Below are 15,595 nucleotides of genomic sequence, written 5' to 3' on the forward strand. Positions count from 1 at the left end.
GACAGCTCAGCTAGAGGCAGGGAAGTGTTCCAAAAGAAATTCAGAAAACCCTGGGATTATTTTAGGTTAAAGTGGAAAGTAGTCTATCTCAGTCCATATCTAATGGAGGCAACAAGAAAGACATAGAGGAAAGAAATCTACATTGGCGATGAGGAGAAGGGTTCAAGTTTTGGATGAATAACTAGTTATGGAGGCTTATATAAGTAATAAGCCAACCCCACATTCTCTAAGCTCCACCTTCTCCACTGGGCTATTATGGCAGAGAAACAAAGGTTTTCTCTAGCTGGCTTACAGCTTGAGCATGCAAGTGTGACTGCAGCAGGAAGTGATTTGTGGCTTGGGTCTTGTTTTTAAAAACTGTCCACAAGGCTGGTCCCAAGTGAACTGGCAAAGGAATATCAGCCTTCTGGGGCTCTGGCGTCCTCCTCTGTACTAGTGTCTCCTCTGGCTGAAGCTGGGCAAGTCCAGAGGTGAAGAGGAAGCACTGAGTGCTTGTCTTCTCCCATGAATCTTGGCTAAATCTACACCTTCTTAGAGCAGACAACAGGTTTCTTTTTCCCAACTCCCAGGATCTCAGCATTGACTTCCATAGCCATACAAGTCATCCTTGAGAAAAGAATCCTCAAGTACCTACCAGAGTTAAAGCCTTCCCCTGTGCCAGGAGCCTCACCACCTCCCGAGTTACCTAATTTTACTTTGCTCAGCTGTGATCATCTGGAGTTCCTCACATAAAGCCAAAATTCACCTCTTAGCAAATGATCCCCACTGCCCCCGGTTCTCCCTTCGGGGGCTAAGCAAAAGAAGGCTGAATTTCATTCAGGGAAAGAAGGAGATGATGGGCAATGTGGCGAGTTTGTAATTAGAGCCTCTATGAATTCGCTCTTGAAAAGTCTGCTCTGTCTTTGTACACTCTGTGCTCAGTGCAGTGCTTGACCCATAAAGACAAATAAATGTTTGCCAACTGACTGACCGACCGAGCGCCCGAAGAGTCCTTTGCAGGAAAGAGAAGGACTAGGATTTTCTGACATTGGTTTTTGACGTTGGAGAATTGAAGGTCTTGAAGGTGCTAGAGGCTGTTTCCTTTTTAATGATCAGATGTACAGTGACAGGAAGGTTAGCTGACTGCTGTGGTCTCTTGCAGGTCTGAGATTCTGTGAGCCTGTCACACGAAGAGAAGAAAAAGGTTGGTTGGACTTGACTGTGGCCCCTTACCCAGTGCCAGGGCCACGGGAGGCACTTCATAAAGACTTATTGGCGTGACTGTGAGAGGAGGGGGTCGTGCTCACTGAGCACCTTCTATGAATTCTGAAGCCGTTATAATGGGGGCAGAAATGGGATGGAAGAACCAGAGCTAGACTCCTTCTGGCACCAAGTGTCAGAGATGGGATTCAGACGGTCTTCCCTGCTCTGGGCTCTCCCGCCTCTGATAGCACAGGATACACGGAATGCACGCTTGCTGGCTCGGGCTCCAGAGGCAGGAGCAGGAGGAGTGGGCAGAAGACACAGAAAGGCACATGTGATCCATGTGTAAGGAATAATTTCTAATAAGCCAGCTGATCAACAGCGGAATCGGCCTTTATGTCAGAGAGGGAGCTGTCCAGCCCAGGGATGAAGGAGGCTTTTTGGTGGTGTGGGAGAGTGTTCCTCTTCAAGTAGGTCGTTTGTTCTCTGTTCTTGAAGAGATGGCATCAGGAAGGGGAGGCTGTGACATGCAGATGAATTGGATTGAGGTGAGGGAGGGCTGGGCAAGGTCACCTGCCTCGCTTTCCCCTCCGGAGCCATCTGGGTCCGTGACCAGACAGAGATCTGGACAACTGGAGACGGCGTGATGGTCCCTTAGGTTCCTCCCAACTTGGAGATTCTGCGATTAAATTGTTCTTTGTCAATTCTGACCATAAAGCAAAGTCTCCACAGGCAGACTGGGAAGAAGACTGGGTTGGGAGTCACATGATCTGAGGTGATATTCTTGCATTTAATGCCTGTGTGCCCCTGGGCAAGCCACTCAATCACTTTCTGCCTCAGTTATTTTTTTTATATATTTATGAGAATTGGACCCATTGTCCTTCAACCCTACATCTCTGAGTAGAGGAAGTTTTCTAGCTTTACCTTCTGTAATTCAGACCACCCATCTATAAAATGGGTCTATTCCCTGCTTCTAGGACAAGATAGTGGGAAGGTCACTGAATTCACCATTAAGAGAGAGTTGGTCTGTGACACCTACTAGCTATGCAGTTCAGAGCAAGGCATTTCCTTTATCAGGGACTCGGTTTTCTTCTCTCTAAAATGGAATCATAATACAGTATCTATCTCCAAAGACTGTTGTCAGGGAAACATTAGGTAAATCTCAAAGTTGGATCAACGTGAGGCATGAGAACTCCAAATAGATCTTCAAGGCCCTAAAGAAATTAAATCAAGTGTGAAAGAGTCGAGCTTGTGAGTTTGGAAGGATGTTGTGGTGGATTGGATGCTGGCCTTGGGATCCAGGAGCCCTGACTTCCAATCCTGCTCCTGCTAGCAGTTTGAACGGAAGTCCGTCATTTACTCATTGTTAGCCCCACACTCTTCATGTGTGAAAGTGGGGGGTTCACATGTGTGGTGTTTTCTACACAGGGGAAAAGACAATGTATGGGAATCATTATGCAACCTTGAAAGCCCTCTGCCAATGAGAGCTGTTATTTTTTAAAATAATTTTTAATAATTTAAATATTAAATTTAATAATTTTTAATAATTAGAAATATTATAGAGGAATTGAATGATTAACATATATGGGATCACTTGCCAACAAGGGGAGGGGGGGAGGGAGGAAAAATTAGAACACAGGGTTTGTAGGGGTGAGTGTTGAAAATTATCCATGTAAAATGATCAAAATACATGTATGTATTTTGAAAATAAAAATCTATAATTTAAAAAAGAAGGATTAAAAATGAAAAACTAATCATATTTAGAAGCAGAACGAGCGTCGTCTTCCTCCCACATCATTCACGCTTCCCCAATGTCCTGCATCAGCAGTGTTGCTCACTGTGAGAAAGTTTGCTGAGCAGCCTGTCCTGGAGAGTCTCTTGGAGCTGTTGAGACCGAGTTCATGGTCTGTCCTGTTCTGAGTAGACAGCCTCATCTGCCCCGGGGCTCCGAGATCCCCAGACAGCCAGCCTTCAGGTGAGAGCTGTGCCATAGCTCCCTTTCCCCTTTCGGGGCCTGGGCAAGGCTTTGCTGGTAGAAGGGGGGGCTCCCAGGCTGGGGAGCCGGGCCACGTTTGCCCTTTTCCCTGCCCCCATGCGCCCGCCATGTGGGTCTGTGTATGTTTTGTTAGAAAAGTTGTGGTTAGGGGTTCGTGGGGTGTGCTTCCGGCCTGTGACATTTGTCGCTGCTGCTGCTGCTGTGTAATGAGATCGGGGCTCAGATAAGAGAATTAAAAGCACAGTGGCCTACATTGCTTTTCTCCAATTAGGACTTCCCTGCGCAACCACAGTTCTTAAAGGAGCCGGGAAGCCGAGCTCAGTCTAGACGGAAGAGCGCCCAACGGGGGCCAGTCTGCACAGAGAAGCAGGCGTCGGCGCTTTGGGGGCGAGTTGTTGCTCTGATATAAAGTAGGTGGTGGATCCGGGGCCGCTCCAGGGCTCCCACTGGGCCCCTTGGGATCAGCTGGCAGGAGGACACGGCCAAGAGTTCCGAGGTGGGGGCCAGGAGAGCCCGGGCCCAGGAGAGGCTGGTGCCCTGGGGCAGCCGGGGTACTCGGTGATTAATAAGTGCACACGTGGCGCCTTGGTCTGTTAGGAATGACAAAGTATCGTCGAAAACTTTTCCTAGATGCTGAAGGACTCGTGTTCTCGGCTTCGGTTCTACTCTCCCCCCCATACACAAATCACCCCTGGGCTGCCTCAGCTTACTTATGTATAAAATAGAGATCTACCTCTCATTCCAGGCTCCATTATGGCCCTCGTTTTGCTACTTATTTTTATTATGTGCTTTGAGATCTCTGGATGATGCTTGATGGCTGAAGAGATACAACTGTTAAGGGCCGGCCCTTTCTGCGAGAAGCGTCCGGGTCCTCTCAGATGGCTTTTTCATCTGACATGAAAAGTGTCTTTCATGTCAACATGATCTTGTAGCTATTTTTGTGTGTAAGTTTTTATGCATTCATGTATATATTTATACATAGGTTCTATTCTCTCCCTCCCTCTCTCCCATGTATACATATTTATATAAGTTTATTCTCTCCTCCCTCTCTCCCACGTTTATATATATTTTATTCTCTCCCTCCCTCTCTCCCATGTATACACATTTATATAAGTTTTATTCTCTCTTCCCTCTCTCCCATGTATATACATTTATATGTTTATTCTCTCTCCCTCCCTCTCTCTCATGTATACACATTTATATATATTTTATTCTTTCCTCCCTCTCTCTCATGTATACACATTTATATAAGTTTTATTCTCTCTCTCCCTCCCTCTCTCCCGTGTATACACATTTATATAAGTTTTATTCTCTCCTCCCTCCCTCCTGTGTGTACACATTTATATAAGTTTTATTCTCTCCTCCCTCTCTCCCGTGTATACACATTTACTTTTAAGTTTTATTCTCTCCCTCCTTCTCTCCCACGGATACACATTTATATAAGTTTTATTCTCTCCCTCCCTCTCTCCCATGTATACACATTTATATATATTTTATTCTCTCCTCCCTTTCTCTCATGTATACACATTTATATAAGTTTTATTCTCTTCTCCCTCTCTCCCGTGTATACACATTTATATAAGTTTTATTCTCTCCTCCCTCCCTCCTGTGTGTACACATTTATATAAGTTTTATTCTCTCCTCCCTCTCTCCCGTGTATACACATTTACTTTTAAGTTTTATTCTCTCCCTCCTTCTCTCCCACGGATACACATTTATATAAGTTTTATTCTCTCCCTCCCTCTCTCCCATGTATACACATTTATATATATTTTATTCTCTCCCTCCCTCTCTCCCATGTATATACATTTATATGTTTATTCTCTCTCCCTCCCTCTCTCTCATGTATACACATTTATATATATTTTATTCTCTCCTCCCTCTCTCCCATGTATACACATTTATATATATTTTATTCTCTCCCTCCCTCTCTCCCATGTATACACATTTATATGTTTATTCTCTCTCCCTCCCTCTCTCTCATGTATACACATTTATATATATTTTATTCTCTCCTCCTCTCTCTCATGTATATACATTTATATGTTTATTCTCTCTCTCCCTCTCTCTCATGTATACACATTTATATATATTTTATTCTCTCCTCCCTCTCTCTCATGTATACACATTTATATAAGTTTTATTCTCTCCTCCCTCTCTCCTGTGTATACACATTTATATAAGTTTTATTCTCTTCTCCCTCTCTCCCGTGTATACACATTTATATAAGTTTTATTCTCTCCTCCCTCCCTCCCGTGTGTACACATTTATATATATTTTATTCTCTCCTCCCTCTCTCTCATGTATACACATTTACTTTTAAGTTTTATTCTCTCCCTCCTTCTCTCCCACGGATACACATTTATATAAGTTTTATTCTCTCCCTCCCTCTCTCTCCCAAGGAGAATGAAAGAATAGCGTAGAAAGTATTTCTGTTTTTTCTTCCTATCCTCAGCACCCAGCCCAGGGCTTGGTATATAGAAAACTTTTAATAGGTTCAAGCTGATTGATTGATCAATTGCTAGGCTGACCTACTGGAAGCAGTTTGGCCTAGGAGAGAGTGGACCAAGAATCAGGAAGAAGGAAGTTAATCCAACCCTTGACACTTACTTATTTGCTCTATGAACTGAAAAATAAGATAGCCTCTCTGATCTGAGGATCTCAGTCTCCTTCTCTGTAAAGCAAAAATAATAGCATTTGTGCTCTTTCTTTTCCGGGGTTCTCATGAGAAAAGTTCTTTGTAAATCTTAAATACTAAGAGGTATTCGAGGGAGCTCCAGAACATTTTTGCCTCCTATCGGGTCAACTGCCTGACCCATCGTACAAAGGGGACCCTTCTCTCCATCATTCACATGCACACGCATGTACATGTACCCACATACGTGATTGCTCAAGCTCATGTGCACATCCTCATAATGTTGTCTAGGTTAGTGTTTTTGTCAGTTAACACTTGGTAAGCATTTAATTAAAGTTCCAGATACCATGTGAAGTGCTGGGGATACATATAAAGGAAAAAGACTCCCCGGTGTTTTGTTTTGTTTGTTTGTTTTTGGAAGATTGCAATCTAATGGGGAAAACCATGTGCAAAATGCTACTTAAAACCCAGATATTTACAGTACAGATTGGCGATAATAAGACAGGGAAGGCACTGGCGTTGAGGAGGTTTGAGAAACGCTTCTCCCAGAAAGTGGAATTTGACCTTGGACTTGAAGGAAGCCGGAGATTCTGGGAGATGAAGCTGAGGAGAGAGGAATTTCCAAATATGTCGGAGAGCCAGTGAAAATCCAGAGTGCGGCGGCGGGGAGGGAGGGGAGGGAGGGAAGGGAGCGTCTTATCTGGGAAACAAGAGGGCCGTGGTCACCGAACCATAGACAATATGGAGGAGAGACTGGAAACCCAGGAAGGAGTCAAGTGAGGAAGTCATAGAAGGAATAGAAAGCAAATGCAGAAACAAAACTCAAAGCAAACTGGATGCTGGCTAGGGAGGTGAGTCTGCACTGCTGGTGAGTCTGGCTGACTGGAAATTCGGCCTTGCCCTTGACAATGAGAGGAAATCTGGGAGGAGGGAATACTGTTTAGGAAGATAACGTGTTTCATCATAGTTAATGTGAAATACTTCTAGGACATCCACTTGGAGACACACCAGAAGGGTGTCGGACTGAAGCTCAAAGGAAGATCTGGGCTGGATGTAGAGCTCTGAGAATCATCTCCGTGGACATGATCATCAAACCCACAGGGGCTGTGAGATCATCGAGCTATAATATGCAGAGGGAAAAGAATAGAGGGCTCGGGATAGAGCTTGAATGACAACCACAGCCTGGATGAAGTCTAACAAAGAAAACTAACGAGTAATTGGGCAGGTAGGAGAGAGCAGTGCTATGATGAGAGGGCCATAGAAACAGAGGCAGAGACACAGAGAGAGAGAGAGAGAGAGAGAGAGAGAGAGAGAGAGAGAGAGAGAGGAAGGAGAGAGAGAGAGAGAGAGACAGAGAGAGAGAGAGACAGAGAGAGAGAGAGAGAGAGAGAGAAAGAGAGAGAGAGAGAGAGAGAGAGAGAGAGGAGAGAGAGAGACAGAGAGAGAGAGAGACAGAGAGACAGAGACAGAGAGAGAGACAGAGAGAGAGAGAGACAGAGACAGAGAGAGGAGAGAGAGACAGAGACAGAGACAGAGAGAGAGAGAGAGGAGAGACAGAGAGAGACAGAGACAGAGAGAGACAGAGAGAGACAGAGACAGAGATAGAGAGAGGAGAGAGAGAGAGGAGAGAGAGAGAGAGAGGAGAGAGAGAAGGAAGATTTATGAGAAACATACAGAAGGAGATAAAGAGAGACCCTCAGAGAGAAACAGAGACAGAGAAAGACAGAGATGAGAGACACATAGAGATAAAGAGAGACCTACAGAGAGAGAAAATGAGAAAGAGAGAGTGGGAGGAAAGAGACAGAGACAGAGACAGAGAGAGATGAGAGACATATAGAGAGACAGAAAAAGACAGAGACACAGAGACAAAGAGAGAGGAGATAGTGTCTAGGAGAAGGTGATGGACAAAAGGAAAACCTTTAGAGAAGTCAAGGATAATGAGGATTAAGAAAAGACCACGTAGGCAAGTGGGGAGAGATCAGTAATCAAGGAGTTCAAGTCTTCTCTAGGAATTTCTCACCCAACCTGCCCCTGAAAGCAGAGCCAGAAGACAACACTGTGACTCACCAAAACAAGCCACTGGCCTAGGATGATACTATCTAACAAGGAAACTTTTAATCCTTTCTGGAGAACCTCCCATGGGATGGTCACAGAAGAAATAAAATGAGAAAACTTTGCAAATAAATAACACTTGAGAAATCGAGTGGATGAGCATTTGTAAAGGGATGTCACAACTCAGATGGGCAAGTGGAGAGAATTCTCTGCCGTGTTTCCCTCCCCCCCTTTTTCCTGTTTCCTGTCTCTTCTTTCTTGGGTGCCATGAAAATCGCGCCCGCCCCTTTCCAGGTCAGGACAAAACTTCTCTTGTCTAAAGGACCAGGGCCATCTGCTTGGGTCTCCTGTGAGCTTCTGAAAATCCTATTCTAATTATTTTTGATGCTGTTGTTGTTGTTGTCTAGAACCTGCTGCAGCTGAGGCTTTTAACTGCCCTGACAGCACCACAGAGGCCCTTCCAAGCTGAGACTCAGACTCTAAGGAGAGGAAGAAAGCCCAGAAAATGGAGAGCTTGGACACTGCCCCCAAAGGAGGCAGCATCCCCAGGAGGCCGGAGACCGCTGTACTTCCCAGGGAAATAGGGAGAGAACGAGAAAATCAAGAGCTCGTTCCCGATACGGCTGGGAAGCTTATATTCACTGTCCCACACTCACACAGAGAGCCTGCTCCTCCTGCCCCAGCGGCACGGACAGGGATGCCCAGGGGAGGCTCGCCTCCTTTGCGGGGGCACTTGGAGAAAGGAAAGTTCCCCCGGACAATCAGCTGTTCTTGAGCCTGAGTAAGCAAGAGGCTGAACAGAGCCGTTCTCCAGGAGAACAAAACCGACCGGAGGCCTCGCTGTGGCTGCCCCAGATAAGGGTCCGGCAGGAGAAGGCCAGAGGCTGGGCAGCAGAGATAAGCTCCCCAGAAGGAGAAGTGGGCTCAATCCGGGTTTGCTGATTGAACTTAAATTGGGGATGGGATTGGGAAACATCCTCAAGGAGACTCTGCCTCAGCCGGTGCCACACGAGGCCCAGATTCATGGCTTCCCTAACTGGAAAGAAGGGCATTGGGGGATCGGGATTGGGCAGGGATTCGTTCCCACGGACCACTCGAGCGCACGTGGCCAAGTGGGCCGTGTGCAGAACCGGGGGGGACCCTGCCAAGGGCTGAGGGCCAACGGAGTCGGGACTGGAGCTCAGGCCAACAGACCGGACCCTCAGACTGGGGGCCCGGGTGGCCACTCGCCGTTCTGGGGCATGAAGGGGGGAGTGGGGAGGAGAGCCAGGGTTATGGATTCCAAACTTGGCTGCAAGTGGAGCATTGGGCTGGTTAGTGTGAGGGAGTGTGTCAGTATCTGTGAGTGTGTGAGTGTGAGTGTATGTGTATGTGTGTGTGTGAGTGTGTGAGAGTGAGTGTGTGAGTGTGAGAGTGAGTGAGTGTGTGTATGTCTGTGTGTGTGTGTGTCTGTGTGTGTGAGAGTATGTGTGTGTCTGTGTGTCTGTGTGTGTGTGCACATGGCTCCGTGTAAGGAAGGGAGGCTGGGAGTGTCTCCAGGTGGCCGGCGTGGGGCTTTCAGCTGCAAGGCAGACCTGCTCTGGGTTTGAGCTCCAGCTGCATCTGCTGCTTTAATCCCTTCCAAGGCCTTGGGCCCGACGTCTCCCCCGCTGAAGCCGCTCCCAGACATGGACCTCTGGTCACCGAGGCTCGGGCCACGGGGAGAGGGCCAAGCTCGTCAGGAAGCCCCTTCCAGGGGAACAGCCGCGAGAGCAGGGGGGCCGCTGACAGCCCGGCAGGTCTCGGGGATATGTTGGGGAGCTGGAAGACGCTGGGAGTCAGCCTGCAGTTGGGACTGATTACACTGATCTGTGCAGAGGGGGTGTCTCCGTCGCCAAGTAAAGAGGCTGCCATAGGGGCCCTTTCCCATTCAGAAAGCTGCAGATGTGTCTCACGGACTCCCAGGGGCTGAGAGGCAAGAGCAGGGAAAAGAGACCGGGTTGGCCGGGAGCCGCCCCTCGGACCTCTCCCCCCACCCCACCCCCGCCTGGTCCTTCCCAATTTAACCCTGGTCTTCACCAGGGAGCCACGTGCAGCAGCCCCCCCCCCCCACACACACACAAGGGTCTCCACTGGGACTCTAAGGAGAAAAGGCTTGGCTTTTGCCATTATTTTGCCGTGTGAAATTGAGGGGTGGGTGTGGGAGGGAAACCTAAGGGTGAAAGTAGACCGAGAAACAAGTTTCAAAGGGTAAACCTGGAAAAGTGGCGGGCGGACTCCCAGGCTGGCAAGAGAGAGAGCAAGACAGAGACAGACAGAGAGACAGAGACAGAGACAGAGAGACAGACACACACACAAAGCAAGAGAAAAACAGAGACAGAGACATAGACACATACAGAGACACAGAGACAGAGAGACAGACAGAGACACAGAGACAGAGATAGAGCAAGACAGAGACAGACAGAGATAAAGAGACAGACACACAGAGACATAGATAGAGACATACATGGAGACAGAGAGACAGAGACAGAGAGAGACACACACACACAAAACAAGAGAAAAACAGAGAAAGAGACATAGACACATACAGAGATAGAGAGACAGAGATACAGACAGAGACACAGAGAAAGAGACAGAGACACAGAGACAGAGACAGAGACAGAGAGACAGAGACAGAGATAGAGCAAGACAGAGACAGACAGAGAGAAAGAGACAGACACACAGAGACAGAGATAGAGACATACATGGAGACAGACAGAGACAAGGGAGAGACAGAGACAGACACACACACAAAGCAAGAGAAAAACAGAGACAGAGACAGAGACAGAGACAGAGACAGACAGAGAGAAAGAGACAGAGACACAGAGACACAGAGACAGAGACAGAGATAGAGCAAGACAGAGACAGAGAGAAAAAGACAGAAACTTGAACTCTTAGCCCAACTCCTTTATCACCAGGCTTTCCTTGTCACTCCCTGCTCCCGGCCCTTCTCCCCACGTCTCCCCTCCACACCCAAGTCACTGAGCCTGAGGCCCCCTTGGAGGGGAGACGCCTGTCTCTGCTCCCCTCTTCCTCCTCCGCTGACTCCTCCTCGATGCTCCTCCGGCCCTCGGGGCCGAGTCCCAAGAGCTGCTAACACGTCTTGAAGAATCCCCCTCACTGAGAAGAGAATTTTCTGTGCTACGGGGATACGGTGATAGGGAAAGGAGTGAATGATTACCAAGGGCTTCCCAAACCTCAAAGTGGCAATGTGCTATAACAACAATAACTGTCATTGTTGCTGTTGAAGGAGAAGTCGGAGACCCTGAGCTCTAGAGAAGTTGGGGTGGCTGACAATCCGGACCATGGGGGCACGTCTCAGGCGGGAGGCGATGCTCGAGCTGAGCCTTGCACAAGTCTGAGGTTCCTGGAGACCTGCAGCCGGAGTGAAAATTTTCCATGAAATGAAGTTAGCTGCTCTAGCTTCACGTGTGAGGGTGACTCGGGTCCCCGTAACAATCCCGGACTGACCCAGGCCAACGGTCCGATTGCCCGGCGCGTGATCTCTGAGCCCCGTCTGACCTGGCCCTCTCCCTGGCAAGTCTCTCCTCGCAGATGCCCCGAGCACAGGCTGCCTCACCCGGCCCCACAAACAGCTTTATTTCCCAGCCCCCTCGGCCCGGCATTCCACGGACGATGGTCAGCTCCGGTCAAAATTGAAGATTTTCCATTTGGGAACCGCAGAGTGTTTTTGAGCCGATGCCAAATTAAATTTTATTTATAATGCATGCAGTGCAGTGTTCAAGCAGTGGAGGGCAAGGGAAAGATGATGGATGGATGGCCTGGGCAGAAAATATTGGGAACAGAGATGGGCACGTTGGCTCAGGCAGAACAATAGGCAGTCGGACCTTCCCTTCTCCTTCCCCGTTGCCCCCAACCTACCCATCAGGTTCCCCAACAAAACCAAAATCATCTGCCTGTACCTGTATCGGTTCCGTGGCGTATACGTCACATGTGTCTAACATGTATGGTACGTATACGGATGTCAAAGTGCTTTTTTAAAAGCTTGGTCAGTCTCTTCTTTCTGCTCTTTCCAAACGTCCACCATTGGCTTGGCCAAATGGCGACTGAAATAAGAATTCCGAGTCTCTTCTTGACCGAGCAGGAGCAAAACTCGGGGACCAAAATGCCCAAGTCTGGCCTTGGCAGGAGAAGGAGCCCCTGGCGGCAGCTGGCGCAGCAGTGAGCTTGAGGGAAGCCCCCAGCTTCAAAGGTTTCCTAGCCAGGGTGGGTCATTTTGGTTTGGTGAATGAGGCCACACGGCAAAGTTTCAGGATAACAGAAAGGATGAGAGAGAGCTGGCTGTAATTAGGCCTTCTCTTTTCAGCCTAGCGGTCTGCAAAGGGGCAATCCTGATGGAGCACCAGCAAGGTGCGGGGGACCAGCTCAGGCCCCCGAGGAGGGAGACAAAGGCTCTGGTCCCCGGGGTTCCGCCCATGTCTCGGTCACCGTGGGCACGTCCTCTTCCATCTCGTGGAAACGCCTCGTCTCTAAAATGAGAGAGATGGACAAGGGGGCCCCGATGTCTCTTCTAATAATCTCTGCGTAGAAACCGGAGAATCAAGACAGACTGAGAGTCGGGAGGGATCTAAGAGGCAGCCAGTCCGAGGTTGGCCAGGGCAACCTGACCGTCTTCCATATGTGGAAACTGAGACCCTGGGGCCCAAGGTCTCGCCTGACATGGCATGTTGGAACCAGCACAATTGAAGCCTTCCTGCCTGCTCTCCAACTCCTTCCATTAATAGCCCCCCACCTCTCTTCTTCCTCTTTCTGCTTCTTTTCCTTCTTCTTTCTTCTCCTTCTCTTCCTCCTCTTCTTCCTTTTTTCTTTCTTTCTTTCTTTTTCTTCCTTCCTTCCTTCCTTCCTTCCCTCCTTCCTTCCTTCCTTCCCTTCTTCTTCTTCTTCTTCTTCTTCTTCTTCTTCTTCTTCTTCTTCTTCTTCTTCTTCTTCTTCTTCTTCTTCTTCTTCTTCTTCTTCTTCTTCTTCTTCTTCTTCTTCTTCTTCTTCTTCTTCTTCTTCTTCTTCTTCTTCTTCTTCTTCTTCTTCTTCTTCTCTTCTTCTTCTTCTTCTTCTTCTTCTTCTTCTCTTCTTCTTCTTCTTCTTCTTCTTCTTCTTCTTCTTCTTCTTCTTCTTCTTCTTCTTCTTCTTCTTCTCTTTCTCCTCCTCTTTTTTTCTCCTCCTTTTTTTTTCTCCTCCTCCTTCTCGCCCTCCATTTTCTTCCTCCCCCTTCTTCTTCTTTCCCTCTTTTTATTTCTTTCTCCTCCATCATCACTGACTAGCCCCCATGATCTTTATAAGATGACAAGCTCAGTAACATTTCTTTCTAGCCCACAGTGCCCATAGTCCTGGCTGGGTAACTTATTCTTTGTCTGCATTTCCTCCTTTCATCATTCTTCGGCCCCTTTGAGGATTATTTTATGGTCCATTGGAGCAGTTTTTCCCACAACAGCACTTCTGACTGGGTGGGCTTCAAAGCACAGTCCTGACTTCCCCCTCTCTGTTTGGAGCAGTAATGCTTGACAATCTGGCAGTTAAGTCGGGGTGTGTGTGAGGGGGGTGGGGAACAGCACAAAACAAAACAACAGCTGGGGGTGGCCAGAGCAAGAACAAACTGTTGATCAAATTGTGGGAATATTCCCAGCGCACAATGCAACTCCCAGAAGTCTGCAGGGGGACACGGGATGAAAGCCTGTTTTGGCTGCAAGACCAAAGCAACCTCCCTTGAGTGGAAGGATCATGGTTTTGGGGATCAGAAGCCAGGGGCAAGCCCAAAGAGGCTGAAGCACTTTTCCGAGAGCCTGGCACTTAGTAGGTACTTACTAAATACTTGATGACTAACTGACTAATGGACAGTATTGATGCTCCTCCAAGTATGGAGGTAGCATAATACAGTAGGAAGAATTCTGGATTTGAAGTCACAAGCCTTGGGTTCAAATTGTGATTCTACTCCCCTTGAGCACTCTTCCTCCTTCTTTACACTTTCCTTTCCTGCTCTGGGCCTCAGTTGACCCGTATGCAAAACAAGAGCTTGGCTTAAATGACCTCTCAGGCCTTTTCCAGCTCTCAGTTTGCAGATTTCTCTAATCTTCCCCTTTAAAAATTTTGGATTGGATTGGAGTTGTGTTTCTCTGTCATTTCCAACAATAATCATTTCCACGACAAAAGATGACAACAATCTCTTTCCATTTTTGTAGACAGACGACTGGGTGGGCCCTTGGAGCAATGTGGAGACCCCCAGTCGGAGCAAGCCGGGCCGGTTGCTTTCCTTCTTTCCAATTCACCCTTAGAGAGTGTCCCTAGTTGATGACCCAGTAGAATTCCAGAGCTCAGGTCCTGTCGGATCCTCTGCCCAGAGCACTTGGGTCCCGGGGTCACGTAAGGACACCGAAAACTGAGCTGGGCATTTCCTGTAATTCTAATCAGATGATTCTAGAATTGGAAGGAGACCAGGAATGCTTTGTCTCTGGCCTCTTCTCCATTAGGGGACTGAATGAGGGCCAGGGGATCTCTGCTTGTCCCAAATCAAGCTGCTAGGATGAATGTGGAGATCTCGGCGGCCTGCTCCATCCCATACTGGATCCAAGTGGGTTTTTAACAAAATTAATCGGCTTCTAACTCATTCCCCGTTGGCACATGGTCCGAACGGCCGCCCTTTTTCCTCTGCTCCCCTCTGCCTCCCAAAACTTAGTTACGAGTGAGTCCGGTGCCATTTTCCACGAGTGGAAAGGGTAAGACGGTGCATTGTGGGTGAAGGGCTATTGCTCACGGGGTTCTGAGCCCACGTGGTCTCTTGAGGTCTTTGGGTTCTCGAGGTAGAGTTCAATGTTGATGATGAGGATGATGAAGATGATGGATATTCCTATGGCACTGTGAAGTTTTCAAAGCACTTTTCAGTCTCTTATTTGAGCCTGACAATAGCCCCTTCCAGGAAGTAGGGTAAATATCTTCATTTTATAGATAAGGAGCCTAAACCTCAGAGAAGCTGAGGGGTTTTCCCATGGTCCCAGAGCAAGGACTTACGGTCCAAGGTGGGATTCAGAGCCAGGTGTCTCTTGACTCCAGGTTAGACTTCTCATTTCCCCAAGTCGATGCTTCCATTCCTGATAGGTGAATCACCTGCAAAACCTACGGCGCGGGGCCTCCATCCCCCACTAGTGTGTCATTCGCTGCTTTAATAAGACTTCAGGGAAGAGCTTATGTCATATTTATTCCACTCTACTCAACTCCAGTTTCCAACTGTATTGACCCCAAACCGAAATCTGATTAACTTGCAGAAATACATAATGTGCCCAAAGATGCTGAGGGACAGGATTCTAGAAACCAGACGCAAAGCAGACCACAATTTAAATTGTGTTTGGGTTTCAGAAATGGGTTCTTTTCTTGGAGAAGAGGGAAATCACTGACGTCAGGTCGGGCCCTCAAAAAAGGGAGCTAGTCCACGCTGACAAGATGGTGGCCGTGGCTTGAATTCTCCTTGTTCTCCCGCTGCCTTTTGGGATGGATGCTTAGATACAGGACCTATGAACTGTGAGGCTCCCCGAGGTTTGGACCACTTTCCCTGGCGTTCGCTGCACCCTCTATCAGGCTGGGGCCATCGCTGACGGCCAGATTCAAGACTAAGGAAGCGACTCTCACCATTCTGGTTGGGTCAATGGAAGCCCCTGCGGCCGCCTGCTTCCTGCCAGACAAGTATTCTTGTTATTTACTGCTGC

The sequence above is a fragment of the Antechinus flavipes genome, chromosome 3 (genome assembly GCF_016432865.1).
Source record: "Antechinus flavipes isolate AdamAnt ecotype Samford, QLD, Australia chromosome 3, AdamAnt_v2, whole genome shotgun sequence".
NCBI lineage: Eukaryota > Metazoa > Chordata > Mammalia > Dasyuromorphia > Dasyuridae > Antechinus > Antechinus flavipes.